Source organism: Mustelus asterias, chromosome 11, assembly GCF_964213995.1.
Source record: "Mustelus asterias chromosome 11, sMusAst1.hap1.1, whole genome shotgun sequence".
NCBI lineage: Eukaryota > Metazoa > Chordata > Chondrichthyes > Carcharhiniformes > Triakidae > Mustelus > Mustelus asterias.
The window spans coordinates 95,028,662-95,036,874 of NC_135811.1; the positions used below are offsets into that span (position 1 = coordinate 95,028,662).

The 8,213-nt window shown below is 49.5% G+C and overlaps 1 pseudogene; it reads left to right on the forward strand.

Annotated features, from left to right (window-relative positions):
- The first annotated feature begins 3,989 nt into the window (after nt 1-3,989).
- On the forward strand, nt 3,990-7,429 carry LOC144500704 (ferritin heavy chain B-like; annotated as a pseudogene).
- The last annotated feature ends 784 nt before the right edge of the window (nt 7,430-8,213 follow it).

Consider the following 8,213-nt stretch of genomic DNA (forward strand, 5'->3'; position numbering starts at 1 on the left):
TTAATGTTTCTGGAATGACCTTTCATCAGGACAGGAGTGGTTGTGCTCCCTTGCTGGGTTTTTTCCTTAGGTCTGTCAGTTTCTTGACAGAAAGCATTGTCTTCACTTTTTGCTGGGGAAAAAGCCCAAGCATGCTAAAGTCAGATTATTACAAGGCAATAAACACAGGAATTCTTTCTCTCTCTCTCTCTCTCTCTCACTCTTTCTCTCTCCCTCACACTTTCTCTCACTCTCTCTCTCTCTCTCACTCACTCGCTCTCTCTCCCTCACTCTCTCTCACCCTCTCTCTCACTCTCTCTCACTCACTCTCACTCTCTCTCACTCTCTTTCACTCTCCCCCACCCTCCCCCACCCTCTTTTACCCTCTTTCACCCTCCCCCACCCTCCCCCACTCTCTCCCACCCCACCCTCTTTCACCCACCCTCTTTCACCCTCTTTCACCCACCCCAACCCTCTTTCACCCTCCCCCAGCCTCTTTCGCCCTCTTTCACCCTCTTTCAGATTTCCAGAGCCGTTGAATATTCTTTCGGCAGTGCTGGGTAGATTCTTGGTGGATTATTTGTAAGCGAGGGTGTGATAGGTTATCAGGGGTCAACGGGATGCAGATTTGAGGTTACTAAGAGGTCAACCATGATCTTATTAAATGATGGAGCAGGCTCGAGGGGCTGAATGGCCTACTCCTGCTCCTTGTCCGTCTGTTTATATGACAGCTACAAAAGCAAACTTAAACAAGCTAATAGAATTTTATTCTTGCCAGGCCCAGGAGCAGGTTCATGAGGAGGTCCTCCTCCTTCCCCGAACCCTCCACACTGGGTGCCCGTAGATCAGGAGCGTGAGACTGAAGAACAAGCAAAACATCAACAGAAGCTTTGTGAGGAAAATAGAAAGGGTGTGCAGCCTATCACATTGAACGTAGACATGGTCCACAGGCTCGACAAGGTTGCAAAAAGGGAAGGTCGCTTGGGAGTCTGTGAACCAATTTAACCTTCTCTTGTACGGGACTGCTGTCCACCCCAGGTCCCCAAGAAAGTGGGGGAGGATCCCTCCGCAGAGGGACCAGAAGGATACCGGCGCTAAAAGGATTAAATGATGTGGCCAGTTTGAACGTCCCAATCACTGAATAATCATCCTCACCCTCCTGTCTTCCACAGCTCTGATTGGCTCTGGGTGTCACGCCCCACCCCCTCTCATTGATCCATTGGCGCCTGGCTTCCTGATTGGCTGTCAGGGATTGTCAATCATCATTGGTGATGTCATTCCCAGTTTGAATGCAGGATGTCCCAGTGGTATAAATACAAGAGCTTGTGAGGGCAGAGGTCAGCTTGTTGTTGTGGGACTCTTATCCTCAGTGAGGTGGCTTCCCAAGTGCGTCAGAGCTACCACAAGGATTGTGAGGATGCTGTTAACAAGCAGATCAACCTGGAGCTCTATTCCTCCTATGTTTCTCTCCATGAAAATCCACCCTGACCAGTCCTACACGGTCCCGAGCCGCTCTATTCATGACAATCTCCATCTCGTCCAGGACCTAATCTATCATTCCCAGAGGGCTGGTCTGTCAAACACCTTCTTGTCATTAAATCAGGAAAAGGCCTTTGACGGGGTGGAGCACAAGTATTTACTCGGAACTCTGCAGGCATTCGGGTTCGGGACGCATTTCGTTGCCTGGATCTGATTACTGTAATTAATGTTTAATGGGTCCCTGACGGCGCCCCTTCGCTTTGGGAGAGGAGTATGGCAAGACTGCCCCTTGTCTGGCCAACTGTATTCTATATGCGTGGAGCCATTCCTGCGCCTCTTGCGGAGGAGGTTGTCGGGTTTGGCTGTCCGCGGCCCGGACGTAGGAGTGGTCCTGTTGGCTTATGCCGATGACATGCTCCTCATGTTCACGGACCCGGCTGACCTGCGGAGGATGCGAGAATGCCAGGCGGTGTACTCTGCCGCATCCTCCGCCAGGATCAACTGGGCCAAGTGCTCCAGACCCCTGGTCGGTCCGTGGGAGACAGACCCCCTTCCGGAAGAGCTCAGGCCTTTCACCTGGAGCAGGACCAACTTCCTCTACTTGGGGGCCCATCTCTGCCCAGCCGAAGAATCCTGGCCAGCGAACTGGCGGGAGCTGGAGGCCAAAGTCTCCGCCCGCCTGAATCGCTGGACAGGACTGCTCTTCGAGGGCACGAGTTCTCGTCATAAACCAGCTGGTTGCCTCCATGCTGTGGTACCGGCTGGGTCCTTTGACCCCTCCCCCTGGCTTTGTCACCAATCTCCAGAAAACCCTCGTGCGGTTCTTCTGGGACAATGGACCGCACTGGATCCCTGCCACGGTTCTGCATCTCCCGCTTCAGGAGGGCGGTCAAGGTCTCGTGTGCCTTTGCACGCAGGTGGCGACCTTCCCCTCCAGACCCTGCAGAGATACCTTTACGTTGAGCCTCCTCCATGATGGTGTGCCTTGGCGACGTATTTCTTCCGCTAGTGGCACGGCCTCAATTATGACGTGCAGCTCCTGCACATCAACCTGGGGCGTATTCCGACCTCCTTGCGGGAGTTGCCCGTCTTTTACCAGGACCTCCTCATGGTCTGGAACACGGTCGCCTTGCGACGCAGCTCTCCCCCGTCAGGAGTAGCGGCTCTCGTGTGGGAGCCGCTGCTCAGGAATCCACACCTCCAGCCGTACAACTTCAGGTGGCTGGCGGAGAGGAGGGCCGTGGACGCCGGAGTGACCAGGATCGGGGACGTGCTGGATGGCGGAGGAGCGGGCTGGATGAGCCCCCACGTGCTGGCTGAGCGCGTGGGGGTGCCCGTCTGGCACGCGGCCAAAGCCATCCAAGACCTTAGGATGGTCGTGCTCGACCCCGAATGTGTACGTGGTCTCAAGGCGGCGCTGGCGTGCGGTGGGATCCCGCCCGAACGCTCCCCTGTTCGGACGAAATTCCACATTGGCCCAAAGCCTGTGCCCCCCTTCCCGGGACAGGTGCCCCCACCATGTGCCGCCTCATGGAAATGTCCTCCATGCCCTTTTCCACCGCGCGGAGGCGTTTCCTGTACGGGCTGCTGCACACCTTTCATTACCGCGTCCTCGCCTGTCGCCCGGATACACCATGGCGGGCCTTGTTGCCGCCGGGCGGCGGAGGTCCCCAGTGGATGTCCCTCTACGGAGGGATCGCCCCCAATTATCTTGGGGACCTGGGGTGGAGGGTGCTGCACGCAGCAGTACCGTGCAACCGTAGGTTACACGGGCTCACGGGCTCCCACGATTGCCCCTTCTGTGGCCTTGTGGAGTCCGTGGACCATGTCTATGTTCTATGTTTTAGGTTGCACTCCCTTTCTGTTTTCCTGAAGAACCTTTTATTGATGTTTTGTTTGCACTTCAGTGCCATGCTCCTGATCTACGGGCACCTGGCGCGGAGAGGGGCGGGTCGGGATGGCGACCTCCTCACGAACCTGCTCCTGGGCCTGGCGAAACGCGCCATTAACAACGGGGTCATCCATCCTGACTGTCTGCCCCTCTACCACGGCTACGTTCGCGGCCAGGTGTCCCTGGAGAGGGAGCATGCGGGTGTCCACAGGCGCAGTTGACACCTTCCGTGCCCATTGGGCACCGCAGGGGCTGGGGTGCGTTATAGACCCCGATAATCACATTATGATTTGATGTTTTAAGTTTCCTTTGCACTTCTGTTCTGTTTGGGCTGTTCCCCCTCCTTTAGGGGAGCTGCCCCTTTTACTTTATCCCCGAGTTAATTTGAGTTGGTTTATTTGGTTTGCCTAAAAGAGGAATCACTGAATAATCATCTTCATCCTCCTGGCTCTGGGTATCACAGCCCGCCCCGTCTCATTGATTCATTGGTGCCTGGGTTTCTGATTGACAACCCCTGACAGCCAATCATCATTGGTGATGTCATTCCCAGTTTGAATGCAGGATGTCCCAGTGGTATAAATACAAAAGCTTGTGAGGACAGAGGTCAGCTTGTTGTTGTGTGACTCTTATCCTCAATGAGATGGCTTCCCAAGTGCGTCAGAACTACCACAAGGATTGTGAGGATGCTGTTAACAAGCAGATCAATCTGGAGCTCTATTCCTCCTATGTTTACCTCTCCATGGTGAGCTTTATATCTCTGGGAGTCCTAGTTTCAGTTTAACATGGTGACTGTGTTGCATTCTGAGCAGGTAGAATTTCTCTAGGTTGATGTGTTGGTTTTAGATATCTCCCTCCCCCAGACTGAATAGAGTTAACACTCCCAACAGGAGCTTGTTCCTGTTTTAGGATTGCTGTGTCCAGTTTGGAGTTTTTTTACATCTAAAACTAATTCTGGGTTGTAAGACCAGTCAATGCAAACTGGGTGACATGGTGGCACAGTGGTTAGCACTGCTGCCTCACAGTGCCAGGGGACCTCTGTTCAATTCCTGGCTTGGGTCAGTCTGTGTGGAGTTTGTGCATTCTTCCTGGGTTTCCTTCCACAGTCTGAAAGTGTGGGTTAGGTGGATTGGCCATGCTAAATTGCCCCTTCAATTCAGTGGTGCTAGCTAGGGTAAATGCATGGGGTTATGGGAATAGGGCCTGGGTGGGATTGTGGTTGGTGTAGACTTGCTGGGCTGAATGGCCTCCTTCTGCACTGTAGGGATTCAATGGTTCCCTGAGGTTTCGAGTAGAAGGATTGTATTGGTGATGCATTGACCTATGCAACCTTCCCCAATCAGAGGGAGCAATTAAATGTAATTGGGTGACTGGTTAGTGAAACATTAGCTATGGTCAGTTTATCCTTTTTCTTTAAGAGTAAATCCTGATCTTTCCTATCTAAAATGTTTAAGTTACTGATTTGAAGCATCTTTTTCTTTGACATCTGACCTTTGGCATGGGAGAGAAAGAAGAAACATAAATAAAAGTAGGGCCATTTGATCCTGGTTGAACATCAAACTTGATATCCTGGCCCTGCCCCATATCCCTTGATTCCTTTCACCCCAAGTATTCACAACAATTTGGTGTTGACCTCTTTCTGTGGGAGTGAATTCCATACATTCACCACTCTCCGGGTGAAGAAATTTCTCCTCACCTCAGTCCTAAAAGGTTTGCCCCTTATCCTCAAACTATGCCCCCCTAGTTCTGGACTCTTGCACAATTAGGCACATTCTTTCTGAATCTACCCTGTTAGAATTTTGTTTCTATAAGATCCCTCTCATAACTCTGAATCTAACCCTAACTGACTTGGTCTCCTTATGACAGATATGCCATCCCCAGGAATCAGGCTGGTAAGCCTTTACTGTACTCCCTCAATTTCTCCCCTGTTTGAAATTTAGCTATCAACCAAAAACTATTACTGCTCTTGGGTTTTCCAGGGATGGACTGTCAACATACCGAGAAAAACATTATTTGGCTTCCTAGGAAATACTCTGGTCCCTAAATTAAAGGCCAGCTGATGAGGTCAGAAAGGATGTTATCTATTGTGACACTGCTGGGTTTTTTTCCATGGGTCAAACCTGACTCTTCCATTTCTGTCTCTCCCTGCAGTCTGCTTACTTTGACCAGGATGATGTTGCCCTGAGTCACTTTGCTGAGTTCTTCAAGGAGCAGTCACATGAGGAACAGGAACATGCTGACAAACTGACAGAATTCCAGAATAAACGTGGAGGCAGAGTCATCCTGGAGGATGTCAAGGTTGGATTTTCCCTTGGGAGGGGTCTTCCATACAGTTTAGATTTCTCTCCTTTTCAAATGTAGAACATAAGAACATGGAGCAGGAGTAGGCCATCTAGCCCCTCGAGCCTGCCCCGCCATTCAATAAGATCATGGCTGATCTGAAGTGGATCAGTTCTACTTACCCGCCTGATCCCTAATTCCCTTACCGATCAGGAATCCATCTATCCATGATTTAAACATATTCAATGAGGTAACCTCCACCACTTCAGTGGGCAGAGAATTCCAGAGATTCACCACCCTCTGAGAGAAGAAGTTCCTCCTCAACTCTGTCCTAAACTGACCCCCCTTTATTTTGAGGCTGTGCCCTCTAGTTCTAGTTTCCTTTCTAAGTGGAAAGAATCTCTCCACCTCTACCCTATCCAGCCCCTTCATTATCTTATAGGTCTCTATAAGATCCCCCCTCAGCCTTCTAAATTCCAACGAGTACAAACCCAATCTGCTCAGTCTCTCCTCATAATCAACACCCCTCATCTCTGGTATCAACCTGGTGAACCTTCTCTGCACTCCCTCCAAGGCCAATATCTTGTCATTAGACCCTTAATTTCTCACATTGAGATTGATCAAAGTGGCTAATGTTGGTGATGTGGATATTTAAATCACTCCTCTAATGGATAGAGGATCAATAAATGTAGATATTTGGGAAGAATTGAAGTATTAACTCAGACTCTGGTGCTTGCACAGGCAACTGGTGGTGAACGTGGGGCAAACTATGAACATCAGGGTAGCAGAGTGGTTAGTACTATTGCCTCACAGCACCAGGGACCTGGGTTCGATTCTTGGCTTGCGTCACTGACTGTGGAGTTTGCACATTCTGCTCATGTCTGCGTGGGTTTCCTCCCACAGTCCAAAAGACATGATGGTTAGGTGTATTGGCCATGCTGAATTCTTCCCTCAGTATACCTAAACAGGTGCTGGAATGTGGTGACTAAGGGATTTTTACATTAACACTGCAGTGAAGTTACTGTAAGTCTACTTGTGACACTAATAAAGATAATTAAAAAATGAGGAATTTTGGGAATGGACTTGCATTAACTAAATAGCAGAGTTAATGAGCTGACCTTTGTCCAGTAATGGTCTCCAATGTCATCCCAGTGACTCTAATACTCAGCATGTTGCTCCATGGACTAATTGCTACTAAATTGTCACCTTCCCCTCCCCAATAGAAAAATGAAGCTTTTTCCCCTCTTTCAGAAGCCAGAGCAGGATGAGTGGAGCAATGGCCTGGAGACAATGCAGAGAGAGCTCTGCAGATGGAGAAGAATGTGAACCAGAGTCTGCTGGATCTGCACAAACTCTCCTCTGGGAACACCGACCCTCATGTAAGTTGTGTAATGGGTTTTCCACAGTGGTGTTGAGATGATATTGGAATCTACAATTCCCCAGTGACAGAATTCCATTGCGTTGTGTTTTCCACTTGTGGGTTTGTTCTGCAAAGGTCACCTACACTGAACCTGATCACTAAACAGATCCATTCTGAGGCAGCAATGTTTCCTGATCCATTCACTCCCAGTTTAATGGAATTGTGGGTAGAACCAGAATTGTGCATTACATCTGGACAATAGAACTCATTAATTTCTCCTGACTTCCTGTTTCCAGCTTTGTGACTTCCTGGAGTCTCACTACTTGGATGAACAAGTGAAGATGATCAAGAAGCTTGACGATCACATCACCAACTTGAAGAGACTGGGAGCCCCTGAGAATGGCATGGGAGAGTACCTGTTTGACAGGCTCACACTCAACTGAGCCTTGGGAATGAAGTTTGATCCCATTCGGACTGTTTTTGTGCTCCACTTCTTACTCTCAGCTATTGCTGCATTTGGAAATAAATATCTACTGGACAACTTTTTCTTGTCCTTCAGTGTAATTCAATAGCTGGGCTCAAAGATTTCTCTCTTGCTATCTTGTTCAGCATGCAAAGGATTTCTGTAACTAATCTGTTCACTTCCTCAGCAAAGGAATGTCCTGCTATTGTGGAATAATAGGAACCTGTTCTTTAGAGAAGGAAACCGCAACAAAGGGAGTGTGTAGTTGGTCACAAGTGTTCATTTTCACTGCTGTTACCCAGAATAAAAGACTTAACCAAGTTTGTTAACAATCTGGCTGAATAGAAAGGCAATTACTTGGGATAAAAGTCAGGGTTCAACAGCAAGATGTCCAGGTTGTTTAGTGGGGGGATTGGCCATGATAAATGTGTGGGATTATGGGGAGAGGGCCTCAAGATACTATCAGTGTTGGCATAAACACAATGGGCTGAATGGCCTCCCTCTGCATTGTAGGATACAACAGCTGGTGGATTCTGGGTTACCCAGGGTGGCTCTCAGTGCGGACCTGTGATACAAAGATTCTTGAATTGTTTTACAGATGGCCTGGAGGAACGTTCCAGATTACTCTACTGCAGTGTGTAGAGCAACTCTGGAGCAGGATGTATTCACCTCCAGCTGGGGACTATCTGGCCTGTTTTTCAAAGAAAACCCTGTTTCCCGCAGAAGCAGTCACTCCTCCTCTCAAAGCAAAGGAAAATACACTC